Genomic DNA, 23,437 nt, shown 5'->3' on the forward strand with positions numbered 1-23,437 from the left:
GGCGCTAGTAGCTGCTGCTGGGTTCTTCCACACCTTTGGATATTAATGCAATTAATTATTTTAAAAATAAAAGCCATAGAAAACTTCACTATGGTGTCTCACTTTATAAATGTAATAATTTGATCAGGTGGGTTTGTGTCTGTGTTTGATATCAAAACCACTAAATTTTCTCTAAGAGCTTAGTCTGGGAGCTTCTAAGAAAGATCAGAATATACTCAAAATCCAGTGCTCACTTTTTTCTTCTTCCCTGTCCCAGTGCCCAAAGAGGGGGGAAATACTACTTTTTGTTTTACTTCTGCTGCTGGAATCACCAACCACACTGGTGAGAGATGCTGGGATATGCAGTCCAAAAACCAAAGAAAAAGAAAAAAGAAAAAAAATGGAGCTTTCCCAAGCTCTGCCAAGATGCAAAAATTACTAATGGCAAGCCCTCACTTACCAGGCCACACAGGAATGCTGGTGATTCTAGGGCTAACCCTGGCAGAAAATTAACCCAGGGACAGAGAATACTTCTCCTCCTTTTTGTACCAAATTCATCAGGTTTTATGTGTGTATGTGTATGGTCACTGGATGATAGCATTTTAGCAGCTGAAACCCTTCTGTTCCATGACTGCATGATTTTGCAATATCATACATCTGAAAAGACGTCCAAGTACAAGCTCTGTAAAATAAGATTCAAATCAGTGAAGCATTAGTTCAGTGACATTCTGCATAATATCATAAGAGGTTCAATGAACAACAATAATGCATGAAAAATATTTAGGCTAATGTTGACTCAGTTGGAGCCAAAAACTATTTCAGATAATCATATCCTCCAACATTTCACAGATGAAAACTGGGACATGTGTGGGCGAGCAACATCAGTGTGTGATCAAGATGGCAAATTAGTGGAAAAAATTGCACACAAGATAAGAAAGGATGCAGCAGTTTGACTTCACCTGATTTTACAGGGAAGAGAAAGATTCCTCTCTTCTCTTCTCATGACCCCACCACCCAGTTAAATGAATGTAAATTACTTTTGCACTTTGAATCTTTTAGCAATTGAAGTAAAGCAAAAATGCGGGGGAAAGGAGACAGAAATTGGGACATTTTTTAAATAGTTGCAAAGGAGAAATAAGAAAATGTTCCTTGGGGTGTGCCCAACAAATCAGTACAGTTGGAGGGTGTGGCATGAGTATATTATGAAGATATCTATCCTTCCAGCTAATGAATGATCATCCCTTTACCCACATCACTGGAAATTAAGAAGCAGCAGCAGGTCTTTTCTCACCTGTTGCGAGGCAGCAGTACACATGGCTCAAGTGAGGTTACTTGGCTCTTTCTCAGCACAAGGAAAGGTTTCAAATAGCCTTAGGCTACTAATGAGATCACAACACTTGTGCTCTGTCAAGACTTGCTCTTGCCTGTCAGAATTTTCTTCTTTGCTGTTGCATAAGCATCTTACCTGAAACAGACAAGACTCCTAGAATAGCAAGAAGCCAATACTGCATAATTTCATCTTCTTTATTTGAAGTCAGTAGATTACTAAATCAAGGCAAAACCTCTGGGATTATATTAGACTCTGCTACTAGAGGATGACATTAAACCAAGGAGTGGGAAAAAATGAAGGAAAGCAACAGTTTGGTTTAGTGCACTGACCACAACTAAATTGTCTAGAGAGATACAATGCAATGCAGTAGTATCATAGTAATAAAAAAACAAGACACAGAAAAGAGAGAGCTTTTGCAACATGCTGCCAAAATGTGAAAGATGGGTAGAACTGAAATAATGAGTCACATTATTGGGATAATAATGAGTCACATTATTGGGATAATAATGAGACTCATTACCTTCTCTAAATTATTCTCATAGATAGCAAGGTGGTTGAGGAACCCCTGTCCCACAGGTTCTGTCTACACTGACCATATACAGGCAGTCCCCGAGTTACAAACATCCGACTTATAAATGACTCATAGTTAAGAACAGAGATGAGACAACAGAAAGCTTACTTGTCCGAACGCATCTCCCACTATGTCCCGCCTTGCAGTTTAAGATCATCCGGGGAGACCCTGCTCTCGTTCCCACCAGCGTCGCAAATACATTTGGCAGGGCCGAGATACAGGGCCTTCTGGGCTGTAGCCCCCCACCTGTGGAACTTGCGTCCCAACGAGGTAAGATAGGCGTCATCCCTCCTGTCTTTTAGGAGGAAATTGAAGTTGTGGTTCTGGGACCAGGTTTTTGGACAGCAGGAATAGTGTGATCATCTTCATTAGCATTGAACAGCCTGGAGCTCCCTGTGGCACAATGGGTTAAACCCTTGTACCGGCAGGACTGAAGACTGACAGATCACAGGTTCGAATCTGAGGAGAGTGGTTAGGGTCAGCTCCGGCTCCCCATGTGGGAGAAGCCTCCCATAAGGATGATAAAACAACAAAACATTCATGCATCCCCTGGGCAACGTTCTTGCAGATGGCCAATTCTCTCACACCAGAAGTGACTTGTAGTTTCTCAATTCGCTCCTGATGCAAAAAAACAAACAAAAAAAACCTGAATAGCCTTGCAGCTTCAAGGCTTGGCTGCTTCCTACCTGGAATTATTTGTTGAGAGGTGATTAGATGGTCATGATTGTTTCTTGTTTTGTATTAATTTTATCCTGTAGAACGAGGCACTCAAGGAAATACAATCCTTTCTGACGAGATCACAAAGAGAATCCCTCCTTCAAGAAAGAAAAAGAAGCAGGCTCTAATGCATCCAACTTTTTATTTATATTTATTTATTTATTTTTTATTTTCAGCATTTTTACCACGTCCTTCTCAACCCCTGAAGGGGGACTCAGGACAGCTTACATTTGGCACAATTTGATGCCATTAAATATAACAAAGCAATAGAACAACAATTAAAACAATAAATAGAACATTAATTAAAACAATAACAACAGTATTAACTGCAGTATCACAATTCCAGTCAAATTCCATATCCAAAGAGCTATTTATGCCTGCCGTCCAAAAGCCTGGTCCCAGAACCATGACTTCAATTTCTTCCTAAAAGACAGGAGGGATGATGCCAATCTTACCTCATTGGGAAGTGAGTCCACAGGCGGGGGGCTACAGCCGAGAAGGCTCTGTCTCCTGTCCCTGCCAGAAGTATTTGCAACGCTAGCGGGAGCGAGAGCTGGGTCTCCCTGCATGATCTTAAATTGCAAGGTGGGACGTAGTGGGAGATGAATTTGGACAAGTAAGCTGGGACAGAACCGTATAGAGCTTTATAGGTCAAAACCAGCACTCTGAATTGAGTTCGGAAGTGGACCAGCAGCCAGTGGAGCTGACACAACAAGGGGATGGTGCGCAGAGGCGGCCCTAGGTAATTTTCAATGGTAAGCAAATAGTATTTTGGCGCCCCCCCCTCCCCCCTCCCCCCCAACCAATCACTGATATATATTTTCTGTTCGTTGTGGGAGTTCTGTGTGCCATATTTGGTTCAATTCCATCATTGCTGGAGTTCAGATTGCTCTTTGATTGTAGGTGAACTATACATCCCAGTAACTACAACTGGCATATGTCAAGGTCTATTTTATTATTATTATTATTATTATTATTATTATTATTAACTTTATTTGTACCCCGCTAGCATCTCCCGAAGGACTCGATGCGGCTTACACAGGCCGAAGCCTCAAAACACAATACAATAAAACATAACACAACAATAAACAAAGCAAATCAAAACAATTAAGCAAAATAACCACAATAACAATACATCAAGACACTATTAAAACTGGTTCGGCCAGCGCAATGGGGTACAGGGTTAAAAGTGCTGAGATGGCAGGAGGAACGTAGGATTAAAAGTGTGGTGTGCAGCAGCATTGGTTGTGCTAAAGTGCATCTAGGACTTGGGATGGGGATTCCTAATCTGCGAAGGCACATCGGAACAGCCAAGTTTTTAGGTTCCTTCTGAAAACTGCTAGAGTAGGGGCCTGACGAAGCTCTCTCGGAAGGGCATTCCAAAGTCGGGGGGCCGCCACAGAGAAGGCCCTGTCCCGCGTCCCCACCAAGCGCGCTTGGGACGTAGGTGGGATCACGAGCAGGGCCTCCCCAGATGACCGGAGCGAGCGTGTGGGTTCGTAGATGGAGATGCGGTCACGCAGGTAGGGTGGTCCCAAACCGTTCAGGGCTTTGTAGGTGAGCACCTGCACCTTGAATTGGGCTCGGAAAATAAATGGCAGCCAGTGGAGCTCCTTGAACAAGAGGGTTGACCTCTCTTGATAATGAGCTCCAGTTAGCATCCTGGCTGCTGCCCGCTGGACCAATTGTAGTTTCCGAGCCGTCTTCAAGGGCAGCCCCACGTAGAGCGCATTGCAGTAATCCATTCTAGAGGTGACCAAGGCATGGACCACCCCGGCCAGATCCGCCTTCACGAGGTACGGTCGCAGTTGGCGCACAAGTCTCAGTTGTGCAAAGGCCCTCCCGGATACCGCCGACACCTGAGCCTCAAGTGTAAGCGAAGAATCCAGGAGAACACCCAAACTGCGGACCTGTGGCTTCAGGGGGAGTGTAACCCCGTCCAACACAGGTTGCCACCCTATACCCCGATCCGGTTTACGATCGACCAGGAGGACCTCTGTCTTGTCGGGATTGATCTTCAGCTTGTTCTTCCTCATCCAGATCGACACAGCGGCCAGGCACTCGTCCAGCACCCGAGGAGCCTCCTTGGAATTAGGTGGAAAGGAGTAGTAGAGTTGCGCGTCATCCGCATAAAGATGGCACCCAACTCCAAAACTCCGGATGACCTCTCCCAGCGGTTTCATGTAGATGTTAAAGAGCATGGGCGACAAGATAGAGCCTTGCGGGACCCCACAGGTCAAAGGCCAGGGGTCCGAGCAGGCGTCTCCCAGCTTCACCATCTGGGTGCGTCCCACCAGGAAGGACCGGAGCCACGACAGAACCGTGCCCCCAAGGCCCATCCCAGAGAGACGACCCAGAAGGATACCATGATCGATGGTATCGAAAGCCGCTGAGATGTCCAGGAGAACCAGCAGGGTCACACTCCCCCTGTCCAGCTCTCTGCGGAGGTCATCCACCAAGGCGACCAATTTATTTATTTATTTATTTATTTCTTGCATTTATTGACCGCCCCTCTCAGCCCGAGGGCGACTCGGGGCGGTGAACAACAACAGAGAAAAACAGTGTACAGTAAGCCATGACGATACAAACTAGACAATACAACATAACATACACTTATACTAAAAATCCGCTTCGTCAAGTCCTGGGGTCATAGCCATCTCGTAATCCTAGTTCATTCCATAGTCATTCGATACATTCAATTGAAGGCCTGCTCGAAGAGCCATGTTTTCAGGCCCCTGCGAAAGGCCATCAAGGAGGGCGCCTGTCTAACTTCAGCAGGGAGGGTGTTCCACAGCCGGGGGGCCACCACCGAGAAGGCCCGCTCCCTCGTCCCCGCCAAACGTGCCTGTGAGGCAGGCGGGACCGAGAGAAGGGCCTCCCCGGATGATCTCAAGGCCCTCGTGGGCTCGTAGGCCGAGATGCGGTCTGCAAGGTATTTTGGGCCGGAACCGTTTAGGGCTTTGTAGGATAACACCAGCACCTTAAATTGGGCCCGGTAGCAGATCGGCAGCCAGTGGAGCTGGGACAGCAGGGGCGTTGTATGCTCTCTGCGTCCAGCTCCCGTTAACAACATAGCTGCCGCGCGCTGGACTAGCTGGAGCTTCCGGACCGTCTTCAAGGGCAGCCCCACGTAGAGAGCGTTGCAGTAGTCGAGGCGGGATGTGACCAAAGCGTGTACCACCGTGGCCAAGTCAGACTTCCCAAGATACGGGCGCAGCTGGCGCACGAGCCTAAGCTGTGCAAATGCTCCCCTGGTCACCGCTGAAACCTGGGGCTCCAGGCTCAGCGATGAATCCAGGGTCACACCCAAGCTGCGAACCTGCGCCTTCAAGGGGAGTGCGACCCCGTCCAGCACAGGCTGTAACCCTATACCCTGTTCGGCCTTGCGACTGACCAGGAGTACCTCTGTCTTGTCTGGATTTAATTTCAGTTTGTTCGCCCTCATCCAGACCATTACAGCGGCCAGGCACCGGTTCAGGACTTCGACGGCCTCCTTAGTAGCAGGTGGGAAGGAGTGACAGAGTTGGACGTCATCTGCGTACAGGTGACACCGCACCCCGAAACTCCGGATGATCTCACCCAGCGGCTTCATGTAGATGTTAAACAACAAGGGGGACAAGATGGAACCCTGAGGAACGCCACAGGTCAACGGCTGCGGCGTTGAACAGGAGTCCCCCAGTAACACCTTCTGAGTACGACCCTCCAGAAATGACCGGAGCCACTGCAGAGCAGTACCCCCGAGACCCATCTCTGCAAGGCACCCCAGAAGAATACCGTGGTCGACGGTATCGAAGGCCGCTGAGAGGTCCAGGAGCACCAACAGGGACACACTCCCCCTGTCTAGCTCCCGGCGCAGATCATCCACTAAGGCGACCAAGACCGTCTCGGTACCATGTCCCGGTCTGAAACCAGACTGTGCCGGATCCAGATAATCCGTGTCTCTCAAGAATACCAAGGCTGTCTCGGTGCCGTGACCAGGCCTGAAACCAGACTGTGCCTGATCTAGGTAGTTGGTATCGTCCAGGAAGCCCTGGAGCTGCGAGGCGACCACCCGCTCCAGCACCTTACCCAAGAAAGGGAGGTTGGAGACTGGCCTGTAGTTATTTTCCGCCAAGAGCACCTCAAGAGCGCCCCTGGGCAAAAATCAACTCTACTGCAAATGCTTACTTTGCGTAATGGGTTGAGCCGCCCCTGGTGGTGCGCACCCTATACGTCACTCCAGTTAGTATTCTGGTTGCAGCCCGTTGGACTAGTTGAAGTTTCTGAACAGTCTTCAAAGCCAGCCCCACGTAGAGTGTGTTGCAGTAATCTATTCAGGGATGTAACAAGAGTGTGGACCTGTTGTGTGTAATTTCTTTTATTAAATCAAATAAAGATATATATATATATATATATATATATTTAAAAAAGAGCATGGACCATTGTTTCCAGATCAGACTTCTTAAAGAAGAGCAAAAGAAAAAAACCCTTTTGTATGTGACAGTCCAGAAAAGCCGCAGGACTTGAAGAAAAGCGAGTCCAACAAAACAGCACAAAAACTGCCTAGGAACAAGGGGGTTGCCATTGGCCACGCAGTTTGACGGCAGCAGCCAATGACGTGGCAATGCCGCGCCGCTATTGGCTGATGCCGAGTTGCGGGGCGGGGCTTCTCGGGCTCTGAGTTGCCTCAACACCTGCGTGCTCCATTCCCAAAGCAGCGGCGGCGGCGGGGAGAAGAGGGGAAGCGGAGGGGGCGTGGCTTCTCCCCTGCGGTCACGTGACGCCAGTGTTTACATCCTCTCAGCTGTTGAGCTTTTAGCCCCGCCCCTTCGCTCCCCTCCTCCTCCTCCTCGCCTTCCTTCCTTCAACGTCTCTCGCACAGACACAAACAGTCGCATCCAGCCATAGCGTGGAAAGGGGGGGCTTGAGGAGGAGGAAGAGAGAGGGGGGAAAACCCTAACAACCCTCATTCCCCCGCCAATTAGTTTGGAAAGAAGCCCCTCCCCCTCTTTCGCCTTTTTCTTGTTTTTGTCCCACTTCACTTTCCCTCACTTCGCCTTCGGAAAAAGCCCTTGGAAGGACGGTAAGTTGAGGGCCTCTCGGGTCAGAAAAGCCGTTGCTACAGAAGGAAGGAAACCCTTTCGCGCGAGAAAGGGAACAACAGTCGGAGGGGGGGAGGGGTCGCGAGGGGGCTACTCATGACGTCATCACCGCGGCCCTGCTCCAGCTCAAGGCCAGTCTGGTCGCCATTGATGACGTCGTTATTGTTATCGTTTAGTTTCATGGCGCCGTCGTTGCCCAAGGCAAAGGACATCAGAGCTGTTCTATCCCTTCAGGGTTACCATCTGAAAGGGGGTGGTGGGCGATGAAGTCCATTGTGAGCCCTTCACAGGCCCTTCGAGAAGCCTGATGTGTTTGGTTATGCCTGACGTTTCCTTGGGAGGCTTTTCTCCCCTCTCTGCTTCGAAGTCTCGTGATGTTTACACACGTCTTAACCTGGGGCCTCTGAAAGGGGAGCGGGGAGGAGAGAATGGAGGAATTGGGGCGCATCCTCGAAGGGCTCAAGTTGAGTCCTGCGCCAACGACAGCTCTAGAGTACGTCGACACTGCAGAATTAATGCACTTTTCACTGACCTGCTTCCATGGTATGAACTCCTGGGATTTGTAGTTTGCTGAGTCGCCAGTACTCTTTGCCAGAAGGCCTTGTGAAACCACAACTTCCAGGATTCCATAGCACTGAATTGAATAGTGTCAAACTGCATTGATTCTACAGTGTAGATCAGGGAAACTTCGGCCCTTTCTCTGCCATCATAGAATCATAGAGTTGGAAGAGACCTTATGGGCCATCCAGTCCAATCTCCTGCCACCCACCCATCCCTAAAGACCCTGCACAACACAGCATCTACACCAGGCATGGGCAAACTTTAGCCCTCCAGGTGTTTTGGACTTCAACTCCCACAACAGCCTCAGGCCCTTTTCTTTTCCCCCTCGACCGGAAAAGGAAGAGGCCTGAGGCTGTTAGGAATTGTGGGAGTTGAAGTCCAAACACCTGGAGGGCTGAAGTTTGCCCATGCCTGGTATAGATGCTGTGTTGTGCAGGATCTTTGGGGATGGGTGGGTGGCAGGGGGTTGGACTGGATGGCCCATGAGGACTCTTCCAACTCTATGATTCTATGAAAGCAGAGAAAGGGCTATGTTTTTGTTGTTGTTAAGGGGGAATGGGGAGTACATGTTCTTCTGCTTTCAACCTCCTCCCCCTTAGTCCTGCGATTCGCTATAAAGGGATAAACAAGTTGGCGGAGTTGACGCCGACGCTGCCCGTCTGTTTTGCTCTGTTTTTTTAGCCGCCCCTTGAGGAGGTGCCAAAGAGGAAGATCCCTTCGAGCCACGCAGCAACAAAAGAGAAGGGAGAGGGAATGAATCTCGCCCATCAAAAGGGATGCATTTGCACTGTAGAACTAATGCAGTTGGACACGACTTTAATTGCCACAACAATCGAAGTGGTGTAAAACTGCATTGAGTCTTCAGTGTAGATTGTATCCAAGTTTATGCAGAGAGGAAAAGAGAGATGCATGCATCACTTCATTTTGGTCTCCCTGTGCAAATCTCGCTTTCACAGCTTGCTGTCTCTTACCCTTGCCCCATCCAGTCCTCCACAATCCCAATCCAGGTCACTTTGGGCCTTAGTGCCTCTGGCAAATGGAGCCATGACGAAATTTATCACCCCCTCCTCTCGCTTGATTTCTTCTCTCTTGTAGGCTTTGACGCTGACCTGCTAGTTGTGACACCAACATGGCTCCTCCTCCTCCTTTCAAGAGCGTGTCACATTCTTCTTCTGTTTACACTGAAGGCTCTCTGCATTGATCACTGACTGCAGAAGAGCCACTTGCTGTTTTGTTGTTGCTTTCGCTGTTTTGGTTAGTTAGGAAAGTGTGCACAAAGGCATTTGGCCTCCCCTTTTTGTGTAGGCAGTGGAATACCATGGGACTTGTCAGTGGCTCGTATCACATTGGGCCAGGAAATGTTGCATTTTTATATAAATTCAGAAAGCATTAGTGTCTGGGTTCTATGGGTTCTTCATTACAAATGACAAAGAATAGGGCACCTAGTGGTGTTTATTGACTTTAAGGGACAGTAAACAAATAAGAGTGAAGAGAATAATGTATTTGTCTGTCAAAGCCTGCCCCCTTTCCCCTCCTTTTCATTTTGCTTTCTGCTGACTCTGGCCTCTTTTTTGTTTTGTTTTTGAAACATTTGCCCATGTCCTCTTTGGGGGGAGGAATAGATTGGTACACAATCATTTGGCAGAATTAAATAGAAACTTCCATCACTTTTAAGGGCAAAACTAACTTCACATGTATTTCAGTGCCATCTAAAGTAAACTCAACAGAGATACAAACACATTTTTCCACCCTCATTCTTGATATACCCTTTTAAATAAACTCGGTATCCATGGGTTTTATTTACCCATACTCTCAAAATTATTTCTCCTGAAAGTGTTTGTGGGACTTTCTATGTCCACTCCAGAGATTCTAGCTGTGGTTCGCACCCAACTATAGTTAAAATATGGGGCCCACTTGTATCTGTTGTTTTAGGTAGCTAGTATAAGACTCTCCTGAACAAGTTTATGAGCCTATTAGCAAAAACATTCCTGCCTGTTGTTGTGAAGTGCAACCAATCATCTTCATGAAGCTGTAGCTCATGATTCAAGAAGCCAAATCTTTCCCAGCACCATCCTTTAATCTGTAGTACTTACAACATTAGTGCAGTCTGGGAGTACTAGGCATCGCTTCAATGTGATGCCATGGCATTTGTACAACAGAGCAATACTCTTTTGCTCCTCAAATTTGAGTCTCTATTTTCTTTGTAGTACTAAATATATCGGTTTTCTTAACTTCTGTATTTCTTTCTCAGGAACCAGACTAACATCTGAAAAAAAGACAAGAGTCTTGTTTTAATGTGTGCATTTTATGATGTTTCTAAAGTTAATTTTTTGAAGGGTAATGAATTGGCCTTGATTATTTTTAAAAACCATAAATGTGGGTTTTGACATTATGTTCTCTTAAACATTATGTTCTCTTAAACATTGAGAAGTAATTATAATACTTTCTCTTACCAGCACATATAGTTGGAAATAAGTGTCTCAAAACTCATTAAGATACGTATTTCTGGGATTGGACTGGATCTGATGTAGTACTGTTGAATTTTTCATTGCTACAGTGTATTGATAAATCATGAAATGCCCTACAACACTTTAATTTCAGGGGGAGATCTTGTCCTGTGAACATAAAAATATCTTCCAGATAATAGTGATGTTTTTATTCTCTCTCTCTCTCCCCCCCCCCCCCCATTTTTAGTTTCATTTATTTTCCCAGTTTGTTAAAATTGAAGTTTATTTAAATCCTTTGGTTTTAGTCATATGGTTGTTGTTTTTGAACTACCTTAAGTCTCACTTTAACTCCATGATAGTGTATAGGATTGCACCTGTGTTTATTTTGTTTATTTTTATATTATAAAATAGAGTAAATTAACCTAGTTTTTAGAAGTTTTGTATACACTTTATCTTTTCTAAAATCAGCTACAGAAAGTCTCTAGATTCGTCATAGCTTGTTGAAATACAAACGCTTTCATTGGCATACGTCCACTCATGAATTTTACTATGCTACATTGTCAATACCTACATTTTCTATAAATAGGTATAGAAAATTTTATATGCTTTAAAAGCATCCCAATTTTAGATGCTTTAAAAGCCGTAGTTCTTTCACATTCATAGAAAGTGACCAAGAGCAGCAGAAGCAGTTCCTTGGATTTGGCATAGAAATAAATGTTTGTCAGGGAAGACATCATCGAAAGGGATGTTATGTGTTTATGGGAACTCCTGGATGTTCCCGTAACCAATCCGGTTGCCATATTTTGAACCAGCTTCTGAACTTGGTACATCCCATTGTAAAGCGCATTGCAGAAGTCCATCATTTAGGTTACCAGAGCATGCACTGCCATCTTTAGGCCCTTCAAATCTGAGAAGGAGCACAGCTGGCATATCAGCCAACGCTGGTAGTAAGCACTCATGACCATTGCATCTACCTGGGCTGACATGTGGAGAGAGGGACCCAGGAACACTCCCAATCTGCGGACGCAGTCTTTCAGGGAGAGTGCAATCCCATCCAGAACTGGATGACACACCTTCTCCCCCAGATTAGGACCCTTGATGGCAAGCACCTCTGGTTTGTCTGGATTCAGTTTCAATTTGTTTTTTCTCATCCAGCCCATTACCTCCTCCAGGCATTTGTTTAGAGGAGATACCCTTTCCCTAGCTGAGGCTATTTTTGAAGGTATGGAGAAATATATTTGGGTGCCATCACCATAATGGTAACAATCCACCACATGCCTACAGATCTCTCCCAGTGGTTTCATGTAAATATCAAAAAGCATTGGGAATAGAATTGACACATAACAGCTCATTTTTTGAGGAGCAGCTATCCCCAAGCGCCTCTGAAACCTGCCTGAGAAGTATAACCAGAACCACTGCAACACAGTGCCTCAGTTTCCCAGCCCCTCCAGGCGTTCCAGAAAGATATCATGGTTGGTGGTATCTAAAGCCACTGAGAGGTCTAGAAGCACTAATGGACATACTCTCCTGTTGGTGTTGAAGCAGTTTCAACACCATATCCTAATCTGGAACCTGTTTGAAAGGGATCAAGGAAGTGTGTGTCATCCAAGACTGCCTGGAGTTGGAAGGCAACAGCCTTCTCAATCATCTTACCCCCAAAAAGGTTAGACACTGGCCTGTAATTATTAAGGTCCAGGGGATCCTGGGAGGGCTTTTCAGCAGTTACTGCTTTTTAAAAATAGGATGGAAATAGGAGGGGGGGATCCAAGGGGCACCGTATGTACGTTTGTTGGTTAGATATGTATGTGTTTCACACCTAGGAGTAACTCGCTGTACCTCTAGGCGTACTTATTACTAGGTTGTATTCGTAGTTCTGTTTCGTCTTTGTCACGTCATTGTTTCACTGTTCTCCTCTATTTATTGTAAGCGCAAAACCAATAAAAATATTATTTAAAAAAAGAAAAAGAAAAGAAAGTCCCCTCCCTCCCCCCGAAAGAGGCATTAATAGATTATTGTATTTGAGATCGAATTGCATCTTCTTTCTGGACAACCAACCAAGAGGGACAGAGATCAAGAAAGCAGGTTGTTGTCCTTACTAGCCCCGGCAGCATGTCCACATCAGCAGTACTCACCAATTGAAACTGATTCAGTGTAATCCTACTCAAAGTTGCTGGACAACTTGTTGTTGACCTCTGCTCCAATGACTGTCTTAAGTTAACTCTTATGCAAGAGATTTTATCTGCAAAATGGTTGTTAAAAGTATCACAGTGAACTACTGGGTTCTAGCAATGTGTTTGGAGGGGAAGGCACCTGAGTGGAATCTTTTACCACTCTGAACAGCTCAGCTGGACATGAATTGGCAGACACAATGCGTGCAGAGAAGAAAGTTTTCTTTGCTGCATGTATTGCCACCTTATAGGAGTAAAGGTGCCCTCTGTACCATGTCTTGTCGCATAAAAGTTGAGTTTTCCACCATCTGCGCTCTAGTCATTGTCTTTCCTAATTCATTTCCCTGAAAGTCTCTGTATACCAGGGAGCTTGATTTGTAACAGGTCAGAGAGAACATTTGGGAGTGATCATGTCAATAGCCCTGGCAAGATTGGATTTCATTTGCTGACCAGGGATTCAACAGGATTGTTGGAGAAGCCAACCATAGAACTCTCTAAGGCCTCCTGGAATCTCAAAGGATCTATTAACCTTTGAGTGCAGACCATTTTAATAGGTCCTCCATCCCTGTAGGGGGTAGGTTGTAGCCGCGATACTAGCCCTGACCAAAAAATGATAGTTCATGACAACTCAGAGGTATTGGTCACCTCCGCTGACAGATCCATATGTACAGAGATGAAAATCATATCAAGGGTATGACATGCTGAGTGTGTCAGTCCAGAAACCAATTGGGATAGGTCCATGTTTGTCAAAGATACCATGAATTCCCAAGCTGTATCTGACAAACTGGTGTCCAATGGTATGTTGAATTAACCCAGAAACAAAACTAAAAACAAGAAAAAACTTTAATAAATAAATAGAATGAGACGCCAACTGACTCTAACAAAGTGGTTAATGAACTTCTCCGTACTCTAGCTGCATTTTGGAAAGATATTAACTGATTAGTGCAAAGTAGCACATGTACTGGTATACTTTTAATAGCAAACCGGACAGTCCTGATCTATAGTCTATGGTTTGTGTCAGTTGCGTTTTTAGTATTGGGTCTTTCATGTTTAGTGTCTGCTTTTTTTGTCTTTTTTTGTTGTTCTTGTTTTTCACTTTTGATGTTAAATGTGACATTCTGAGCCGAAAGCAACATTTGAGCTTTAGGAACTGTTACCAAGGCTTTGAATGGCAAAACACTGACACTTGAGAGTTTGGCTTCCATTTTGTCAGGTTGTAATGTTTTATATGAGCCAGTTCTTAATGTGCTTTTCAGGACAAGATTCTTCTGTAATAAAGAGGAATCATTTCTACCATTTCTCATCAGATAAAATATTTAATTTATTCATATAAAACTATAGTCTCTTCTATCTCTGTGGTTGAATATTTTGTGGAACCTTTCTGGTTCTGTTGAAAATGTACCTATGTCTCATATTGTATAGTGGTTGAATTGTCAGGAATCACATTGAGTATATATTCATAAGGGCTGATAAATTCACTTTTGTGACTGATATTGGGGTTGCTTCATTGAGCTTACACTGGTTCGATTACTTGGAATTTTAAGCTCTTCAAGTAGTTTTTAAAATCAAAAAGGCAATACAGCCATTCTGAAGGATCTTGCAGCTCTGTTGCCATTCATAATTGTTGCTGTGTTTCTGCTTATCCCACACAAAACAGGTTCCAATACTGAAAAATGTATAGATTAGAAACATACATTTAAAACATATCAGTAAAGAAAATGCATCAGTTAACTTTTATTAACCTTTTTCCTCAGCAATTGATCAGTTACCAAAAACTGAATAAAAAGGTTTTAGTTGTAGAGAGAACAAGGAGTTATGTATGCTGATTGTAGATTTGTACGCTAAGGCTGTTCACACAGACTATTTAGCATGGATGCACTATATGCAGGGAGCTGGTCTGTGGACAGTTATTCATACTCAATAACACTCCTGTGTCATTGGCATTGGAATCTATGTAAGGAATGTATTCATATAGAGTGGAATGTGTTTTTCTGGGATTAAGGTATTCAGACTTCTTGACACTGTCTTACTGACTAGGTAAAACTTTGCTTTTTAACAAAATGTTTGTGAGGGGTCAGAATCTAATACTAAAATTTTAAGCTGTTTCAATTTGTTTTTAATGTGATGTTATTTAATATGTCTTAAATATGTCTTATTTAGCATTGTTTAAAATGTAAATCATCCCAAAATATTTTAAATTAATTTAATTTTAGTGCTGCTCTGGAGTTTATAATACAAGGTAGACACAAGTATTTTATGAAAGCAAATAACATTTGCATAATTAGAAATTCAAAATTTTAGGTGTTCTGTCAATGGATTTTTTGAAAAGTTCAGAGTATAGTACAGCTTCATTCTGCCCCTTACTAGGACTGTAAAATGCTGTTTGATTTTTGTATTGTTGTTGAGGGTATTAGCAACAGCTCTGCTGTCTGTACACTGTTGTCTAGGCTTGAGCTCAAATCTGTTTTTTAGCTGTTCCCTTCGGCCAATCAAGCTTCTTCGGTTTGATCCAGTATCTGTAACAGCAAGGGCCCAGCCATCATGGCTTCCCCTCCCCTATTCAGCATCAAGTTGAATCTTTTTTATTTTCCTTTATTTTTCTGATTATTTTTATTTAGTGGGACTGACTGGGAGTTGGGGACTTGTGGGAAGGTGGGTGGGGTGCGTGTGCACATTTGGGGGCTTGGGAGAGTCACCTCTTTAGCTTCCTTTCTCCTTCCCTTTCTCTCCTTCAGAAAATACTTCTAAAAGATAATAATAAAAATAGTAATCCCAGCAAACAAAAAAGAAGCCTTCCTCTCCTCTAGAGTAGAAAGTAGAAACAGCTTTAAGGAAGCATTAAACCGAAGCAGAAAGGAGATTGCAGGCAGCAGAGAAAAGAGAGGGGATTTTTAAGGTATCCCACTGAGGATAGCTCCAGGTCATTGCTCTTCCTTTCCTTGGCCTCCTTAAAATGCCATGGAAAGCTGTGTGGCGTGCTGCTGGTGCTGGGAGAGAATGGTTACAGGGGTCCATTGGTATCCAGCCAGCAGAAACTGATCCATGTTTAGCCGAAATTCACAAGGCTAGTGTTGTATTTTATTCTTGTTCTCTCCTCAGTCTTTTTTCTGATATCACGTTGCCCCATAGAACTGTTACATCCAAAATCTTTCCAAGAAATTATGACGGCAGCTTCTTCAGGGTTTTCTCCTGTGCTAGGTACAGAAAGGTATAGTTTACATTAGTGATGAGTAACTGTGGAAAGTCCAGTTTTTATACCACCCGAAAATGAGCTGTTCTGTTACTAAATATAAAACTAGAATGATTTCATGCTTCCGTTTGTGGGTGATTTTTATGAGATAAATTTGGAGGATTTTTTTTAAAAAAAAAAACTTTGCACCACTCTTGTTTTAGTCATGTTTGGCACACCCAGTATTTGGGGGAAAATATAGAGGGTTTGGCGGGTCTTTCAAAAATGCCTGGACTTAGGCGTGTGTGTGTTGGGGGACGGGGGTTAATACAGAGGCTCTAGTGTAAGTCACCAGCCATATTTTACATGCTTATATAAAGTGATTTTATTTTGTTTTGTTCAAGCAAATATACATGTGCCTCATTTTATCAAGGCAGAATTTACACTGAACCTGTAACCTTTAAAAAAAAATCTGATACCTGTGTACAAGTCAGGAGAAACATTACAGGGATTGTCACATCTGAGTTTATGCAAGAGAATGCTACTGCGAAGGAGATAGGTGACATACTTTGCATCTGCACCTCCCTCCCAGTGGACCTCAGCAGCACAATCAGCCACTTTTCTTAGAGAAAATCTCAGGCAACCCAGATGACTGTTTCTATTGGAAGATTTTGTGTTTGCATGGATAAACTTTTTGAAAAATAGAGGAAAGCAAGTGGATATAAAACATTGTGCTGGATTGGAGGGAGTTGGGATCTTCTTCCATCTCAAAGTTAGATATTAAGGAATGTGAACATATACACTACATCTTTTGACCCCTTCATGAAGGGTACCAAACTTTACCCTTCATTGAGTCTATGTTGAATTCTGTAGTTTCACATTAATGTGGCGTTGGGGGCTGTGTGATGGTGGTGGTGGGGCAGGGATATTGAGGTATGGATGTGTTGTTTAGTTGTTGTTGTTTTTTTTTGGGGGGGGGCATATAATTTTGTTGTACAATAGCACAATGACAAATTATTTATTTTTTTATATACCACCCTATCTCCCCGAAGACGCTCAGGGCAGTTACAGACAAAACAACAAAGTGGCAAATGTTCATTGCCACTAAACAGCATAGATCTATTTTATTTTATTCTAAATGGTGTTACACAGAAGTAGTTGATGTTGCTGTTATAAATGTTATGTGCATAGAGAAATATATTTACTTGAACAACTGCTCTGCTCCTTTGTAAAGTGTGTGTGAATTGTTGGAATAACTTACTTTACCTTCTGTGTCTAGATTTTTGGTACAGCCAAGGATATAAAAAGGAGAATCCTCCTGCTCTCAGTAAGGATGAAGCTGGAGAAAGATTATTTGTGGGATATTACAGAAAGCCTGGAGTATGTTGACGACCTATGTAGTAGCCTGTAGGGACCAGAACTTGTTGGAAAACCTCAGAGTTGTTGCATGTGCATATTAATTTACTGTTTTAATCATTAAAAATGTTGTTGTGCAACTTACTGGACCACTTGTGCAGCCAAGTTGTGACTGGATTTCTTCTTTCTTATGTAATTACTAAAATAGAAGGTTATAAGAAAAGTCAGTTCACTAGCTCTAATAATAATAACAATAAATAGTTCTTCATTGGGTTTACTGATATTACCATATTTACTCGATTGTAATGCATGTAAGGGAGCTGGTGATGGGGCAAACCAGCAAAACAGTGAGCCAAGAGCCAAGGAGGAAGAGGTAAACAACCTGTGTAGGCACTACAGCTGCTTTCACATCTACCTCCTTGACTTTCCAGGGCTACCACCTCGCCAGCTGCAGGCCCTGAAGCCAAGGAGGTGAAGGTGAAGGTGAAGATGGCTTCCTTTGACCTGGCTCACCAGGGCCTCCCCCTCAGCTCCACTGATGCAGAGCTCCTTCCCTTCCTTCTCTTCCTTATACCCTTCCATCTCTCTGTCTTTAATTTCTTGTACCTTCTCTTTTCCTCTCTTTGCCTTTTCTTTCAAGGCTTCTTTCTCCCTTTCTGTCTTGTACCTTCTATCTATTCTCTTTCCCTGTCTCTGCCTTTTCTTTCAAGGCTTCTTTCTCCCATTCTGTCTTGTACCTTCTTTCCATTCTCTTTCTGGATGAGATTAGAATAACTATCCAAGTATTGAAATATTGTAACTTCTGTGATCAAATTAAAAACAAATGATGTGTGTGAAGTCTCAGCCTAGTTTTTACCCATCTGTTTATTTCCCTGGAGGTGGACTGTTCCATTCTGCTAAGTTTTAGAGTAGGAACTTAGGATCCCCCTAGAGGCTGAGCTCTGTTGGTTCAGCCTATTCTGGCTCAGAGCCTGGTGGAAGGACCTTTTATTCCATTCTAATTTGACATAGCTTGTAGTAGTTAGCCAGAAAGTGTCTGGTCTGGCTTGCGGTCTGGAACAGGCAATCCTTAGCACGTATTTGCCCAAAGAATATAGATGCACAAGCCATAGTTAATAGCTGTATATGCCATAGAATTAATCTGTATTTGCCTTATAGATTAGATAGTACATGTACATGCCATAGATCAGAGCAGTACATGCCTTATAAGAACATTGATAGTACATGCCCCAGAGTTTATTTATTTATTATTATTATTATTATTATTATTATTATTATTTACTTCATTTATATACCGCTTTTCTCAGCCCTCAGGCGACTCAAAGCGGTTTTATAGAGAGTGCTTACCTCATAGAAAATATAGTTATTGTTACCTCAGAGCACATACCACCATTATATCTCATAGCCTCCTGTTATCTATATTTACCTCAGTTATAACTTATACCTGTTCCTTACTATTCTAATTCTATACCATCAAAAATCAAACTGCACCTTTGTATACATTGTTTTGATTCACCTTGATTGTTCAGTAAACTTCATTGGTTAAATTTAGTCTCGTCTCTAAAGTATTATTTTGGGGGAATTAAAGTACATACAGGGCATACCGATGGTCACTGGACAAATAGCCGAACACGTATAGTTTTCTCTTCATCTTCCCGGCGTGCCATCACAGTGTGTATGTAAAAAAAATTCTAGAATTGTTTCTAGTTGACACTTCCTGTTTTAAAATATACATCTGGTTAATGTGTGTAAGGGTGCACAAAATACAGGAAGTTCCTGAGTTACAAATGACTTGTAGTAGTCATGATAGTACTAGAAGAACAAGAAAAAGACTATGCTAACTCGGGCAATTTTTGTTTCAGTTAAAATGATCTCAAACTACTATATTCATGCCTTTGGTTGATAGTACAGGCAGACCCAAAGTTACAAACATGCAACTTACAAACGACCCACAGTTAAGTATGGGGGTGAGACAACAAGAAGTGAGAGAAATCTACCCCTAGGAATGGAAATTCACTCCTAGAAGAGTTATCGTGGGGAAAAGGTGCCTCCATTTAAGCTTTATCACCAGCCCTTGTTTCTACAACAAGCTAGTTTTTTTTTCAAAATCCAATTCTCACAGGACCAGAAAGTGAGGCAAAATCATCTTAACAGGGGCACAGACAGTAAAACTTTCACCACAGGGATGTTAATCCTTCCCTGTGCTATCCAGAGCCTGCCTCTGTCTGTCTGTCAGTCAGTCAGTCAGTCTTTCTATCTATGGCTGAAGTTACTCTTAAAATGTACTTGTACTGACTTGCATATAAATTTAACTTAAGAACAAACCTACAGGCCCTATCTTGTTTGTAACTTGGAGACTGCCTGTACAGCCAAAAGCAAAGCTCCAACTTTAGGAAACTTTTAATGTAAAAACTAATGATAAAAAAAAATTAAGGGCCTCCCTCTGTCAGTGATTCGGAAGCTCAAGTTGGTACAAAACGCAGCTGCTCGGCCTCTTGCGGGAATTCTGATGAGATGCCACATAACACCAATCTTACTACAGCTGCATTGGTTACCAATTGAGCACCGGATCACTTTCAAAGTGATGGTACTCACCTTTAAGGCCTTGCATGGTCTGGGGCCAATGTATCTGAGGGATCGTCTCACCCCCTACCAACCCCAGAGATCCCTCCGTTCTGAGGACCAAGATCTATTGGAAGTCCGCAGTGTCAAGACCTTGCGTCTAACGGCAACCAGACGCAAAGCCTTCACAGCAGTAGCGCCATCAGTCTGGAATGCTCTGCCACCTGAAGTTCGTGCCCCGCGGGACTTACCAGCTTTCTGCAGGGCATGTAAGACATACCTGTTTCGACAGGCTTTTAATGTTTGATACTGTTGTTTTTAAATTGTTTTAAATTGCTTTTAAACTTTGTTAGATTTTAGCTATTCTTGTAAGCCGCTCCGAGCCCCAGGGGAGTTGCGGCATATAAGTTTAAATAATAAATAAATAAATAAATAAATATAAACTACCCATAATTAAAACAGTATGAAATCATTTAAAACAAATACAGCACATTAATTTTCGTGAATTTGGTCTTGGATCAATTTTGGGAGGACAATAGAGATTGCTGTTAAATAACTGCAGTCTCGACTTTCTCCATTGGTGGACTTACTGCCAGTGGGTTTTTGGAGCTACAAATCCTTAAAGATTATTCATAACCCATTCTAGACTGATGGTGATCATGCAAAGAGACAATATCTCATTACAATGCAGTTCAGGGAGGGATGTAAAAATTATCACACAGAAAGCTCTTGGGTATTATTAAACTACAAACATGGGATTTTCACAGAATGTTTCCATGGCAGTTAAAGTGGAATAACAAATCTATAACAGTGTAGTGTGATTGACTCCTGAGTTTGTTCATCTCTGTGAAGCAGGAGTGAGCAAATGTGTGAAAAATTTCTCCATGGTAGAGCTTACTAGAAAATGATCACTGAACAAGAACTGAACCCAAAAGCCACTATTTTAATGAAATGGAAGAGAAGATCATAAAAATAGATGCTTCTCAAAACAGTGAGTAGAACAGAATATATGACATTGAATAGTAATGAGAACAACTAAAACAATGACCAGCTACCTTATCACAAAGGGCCAAAATCAGTGACTCTTTAGCCCAAGTCACCCATAGAGCCGACTGGCTCCCATCAAATGACACTGGCTGGTCTCTGTGCGTGAGGTAAGTTAGAGGAAACACTTGGTGCTGGCGTGGCAACATAGGAGGCTTCCCGTGTTGCCATGGGGGGAAGCCATGCGATAATGCTTCCCCCTATAGGATTGCCCTTTACTGGAGTTGAGCAATACGGAGTGTGAGGCTCCAGGTTCCCCACATCTCCCTGATGACATGGAGCAACTGTGGCAGCCATGTGACAAGGTCATATGTGACTACCATCAAACCTAACAGAGGCAATCCCTGAGTTACAAACATCCAATTTACATAGGACTCAGGCATGTAGCCAGGGTGGGGCTTGAGGGGCTTCAGCCCCCCCACCCCCAAAATTCTCATGGTGGTTCGCGAAAAGGCCTTACTGGTGCATAATTTAAACTGTTACGTTTATTCATATCATGATCTGATCACCAAACTCAATATATCCCATATGCATGGGGGTATTGGGGTAATGATACAAAAGGTTTGCTAGGCTAGACCCTCTTTCACTGAGACTCACCCCCCCCCAAACCCCCCTGAAAAAAATTCAGCCCTCCCCCCCCCAAAAAAAATGAAATCCTGGCTACGGGCCTGATAGGACTCCTTGTTTCAATGTGCTTTTTATTAATTGGTTTCATCTGTTGACTAGGCCCTCCCAGCCCTAAATTACTGTCTGGTTCTGTAGCACTTTTTACCAGCCCCGCTTACAGCAGTATTGCACTAGCCCTTGCCCTGCCTTCCCAGATCAGAACATGCCCACTGTACTTGGCTACTGGTTGATGGATATTGATGTTCTTATTTGTTATGGTGTCTGTAGGACGTTTCTATTGTTTTAATTATTGCAATACAATGTATTTTAATTGTGTTATATTTTATTTCTGTTTTGCTGGGCTTGGTTCCCATGTAAGCTGCCCTGGGTCCCTTTGGGGAGATGGTTGTAGGATATAAGAATAAAGTTATTAATATTATTATTAGTCACAAATAGGAGTGAAACAACAAGGAAGTGAGAGAAATCTATTCCTAAAAAGGGAAATTCACTCCTGTGTGACCTATGATGGGGGAAAGGTGAGACACTGAAGCTTTATCACCAATCCTTGTTTCTACAACAACCCATTTTTTTTCAAAATCCAACCCCCACAGGAACATAAAATATTATATATAGGGGTGTTAATCCTTCCTTATGATAACCAAATCTAATTGCGGGGGGGGGGGGGTAAGTTAAACTTAAAAATGTTCCTGCTTTGACTTCCATGCATATTCAACTTAAGAACAAAGTTACAGAACCTATTTTGTTCATAACTTCCTGTAACTAAAACAGTAAAATGTGGCTTCTATAATGAAATATTAAAACTAATTATCAATTAATTGCAAATGGGAAACAGTATTGGGGCAGGGAGTATAATTACTAAACTTTAAACCCGCCGTATGATCTCATCATTATCTCATCATGATCAAACGTTTTTGAATCTTAGATGGTTTTCAAGAAAAATATTTTAAAAGTTTAAAAACTGTGTAAGGATTCTTCAGCCAAAAGTTCCAAAAGGGCTATTGTTGTGTTGTGTGTCTTTAGTCATTTCCAACTTGTGGTAGTCCTAAAGTGAACCAGTCATAAGCTTTTCTTGGCAAGATAGTCATGGGCCTGGGATATGTGAGGCTATGATGTTGGCAATCTCTTATGAGTATATTAGGTGGCTTCACAGACTAATAATTTCTTTTCTTACTTTACAGTTCTATGAAGAAGGTACTCACAGTAGAGATACAGCAAAGAAAAGACATATCAGACCATTTCCTAGAATTGGCTTTTGAACAGGTAAGTGACTCATTTAGTGTTAATGTTTTGTGTAAATGTGGGCCTTTGTTCAAGCCATGAAGAGTTAAGAAAATACATAAACATCTAGAGTTTAATTTGTAAGCTTTGACCCCAGTTGGTATCAGCAGGGCATAAAATGCTCCCCAAGACTGAACTAAACTACTTACAATCAGACCCTGGCATAATCAGAACAGTATTTTATTAGATAAATGGCTGAAATGTGAAATTGATTACAATGCATCAGATTGTAGTATGTCTTATAGTTCTAGTTCTGTGTAAATTCTTTAACGAAAAATGACTTGGGATCTGAAATGCCCTATCTTAGTGCATGAGGATTAAGGGTGCAATTAAATTTACTGATCATGCTTAGTTTTGTTCTTGGCCTGTCATTTCCAATCCAAAGGTGTTTCAGAATTGCCTTAATCCTGGCCACTCTGCACCTCCCTTCCAGGTACAACAAGGGAAACCTTTTCTGATGGAATAAGCTTTCAAGTTAGAAACATACGATCAGTAGATGATATTGGAGAATCCATCCCAGAACAAAATGAAAAGTCCTAGAAGAAGA

At 43.0% G+C, this 23,437-nt stretch overlaps 1 protein-coding gene and 1 long non-coding RNA gene across 2 annotated transcripts in view; one reads left to right on the top strand and one right to left on the bottom strand.

Moving 5' to 3' along the window:
- Nucleotides 1–427: 427 nt before the first annotated feature.
- Nucleotides 428–2,720, bottom strand: LOC132774818 (uncharacterized). Its single transcript, XR_009631443.2, has 3 exons — nucleotides 2,567–2,720; nucleotides 1,271–1,444; nucleotides 428–661 (listed from the first exon to the last, which is right to left on the bottom strand). It is a non-coding gene; the product is annotated as an uncharacterized lncRNA (long non-coding RNA).
- A 4,588-nt stretch (nucleotides 2,721–7,308) lies between these two features.
- Nucleotides 7,309–23,437, top strand: part of PCMTD1 (protein-L-isoaspartate (D-aspartate) O-methyltransferase domain containing 1) — a 42,101-nt gene continuing 25,972 nt past the window's right edge. The window contains exons 1-2 of the mRNA XM_060775289.2: nucleotides 7,309–7,659; nucleotides 22,791–22,872. The gene's annotated coding sequence lies outside the window, so the exon portion shown is untranslated. The remainder of the gene's footprint in view (nucleotides 7,660–22,790; nucleotides 22,873–23,437) is intronic.

Source organism: Anolis sagrei, chromosome 4 (assembly GCF_037176765.1).
Source record: "Anolis sagrei isolate rAnoSag1 chromosome 4, rAnoSag1.mat, whole genome shotgun sequence".
Taxonomy (NCBI): domain Eukaryota; kingdom Metazoa; phylum Chordata; class Lepidosauria; order Squamata; family Dactyloidae; genus Anolis; species Anolis sagrei.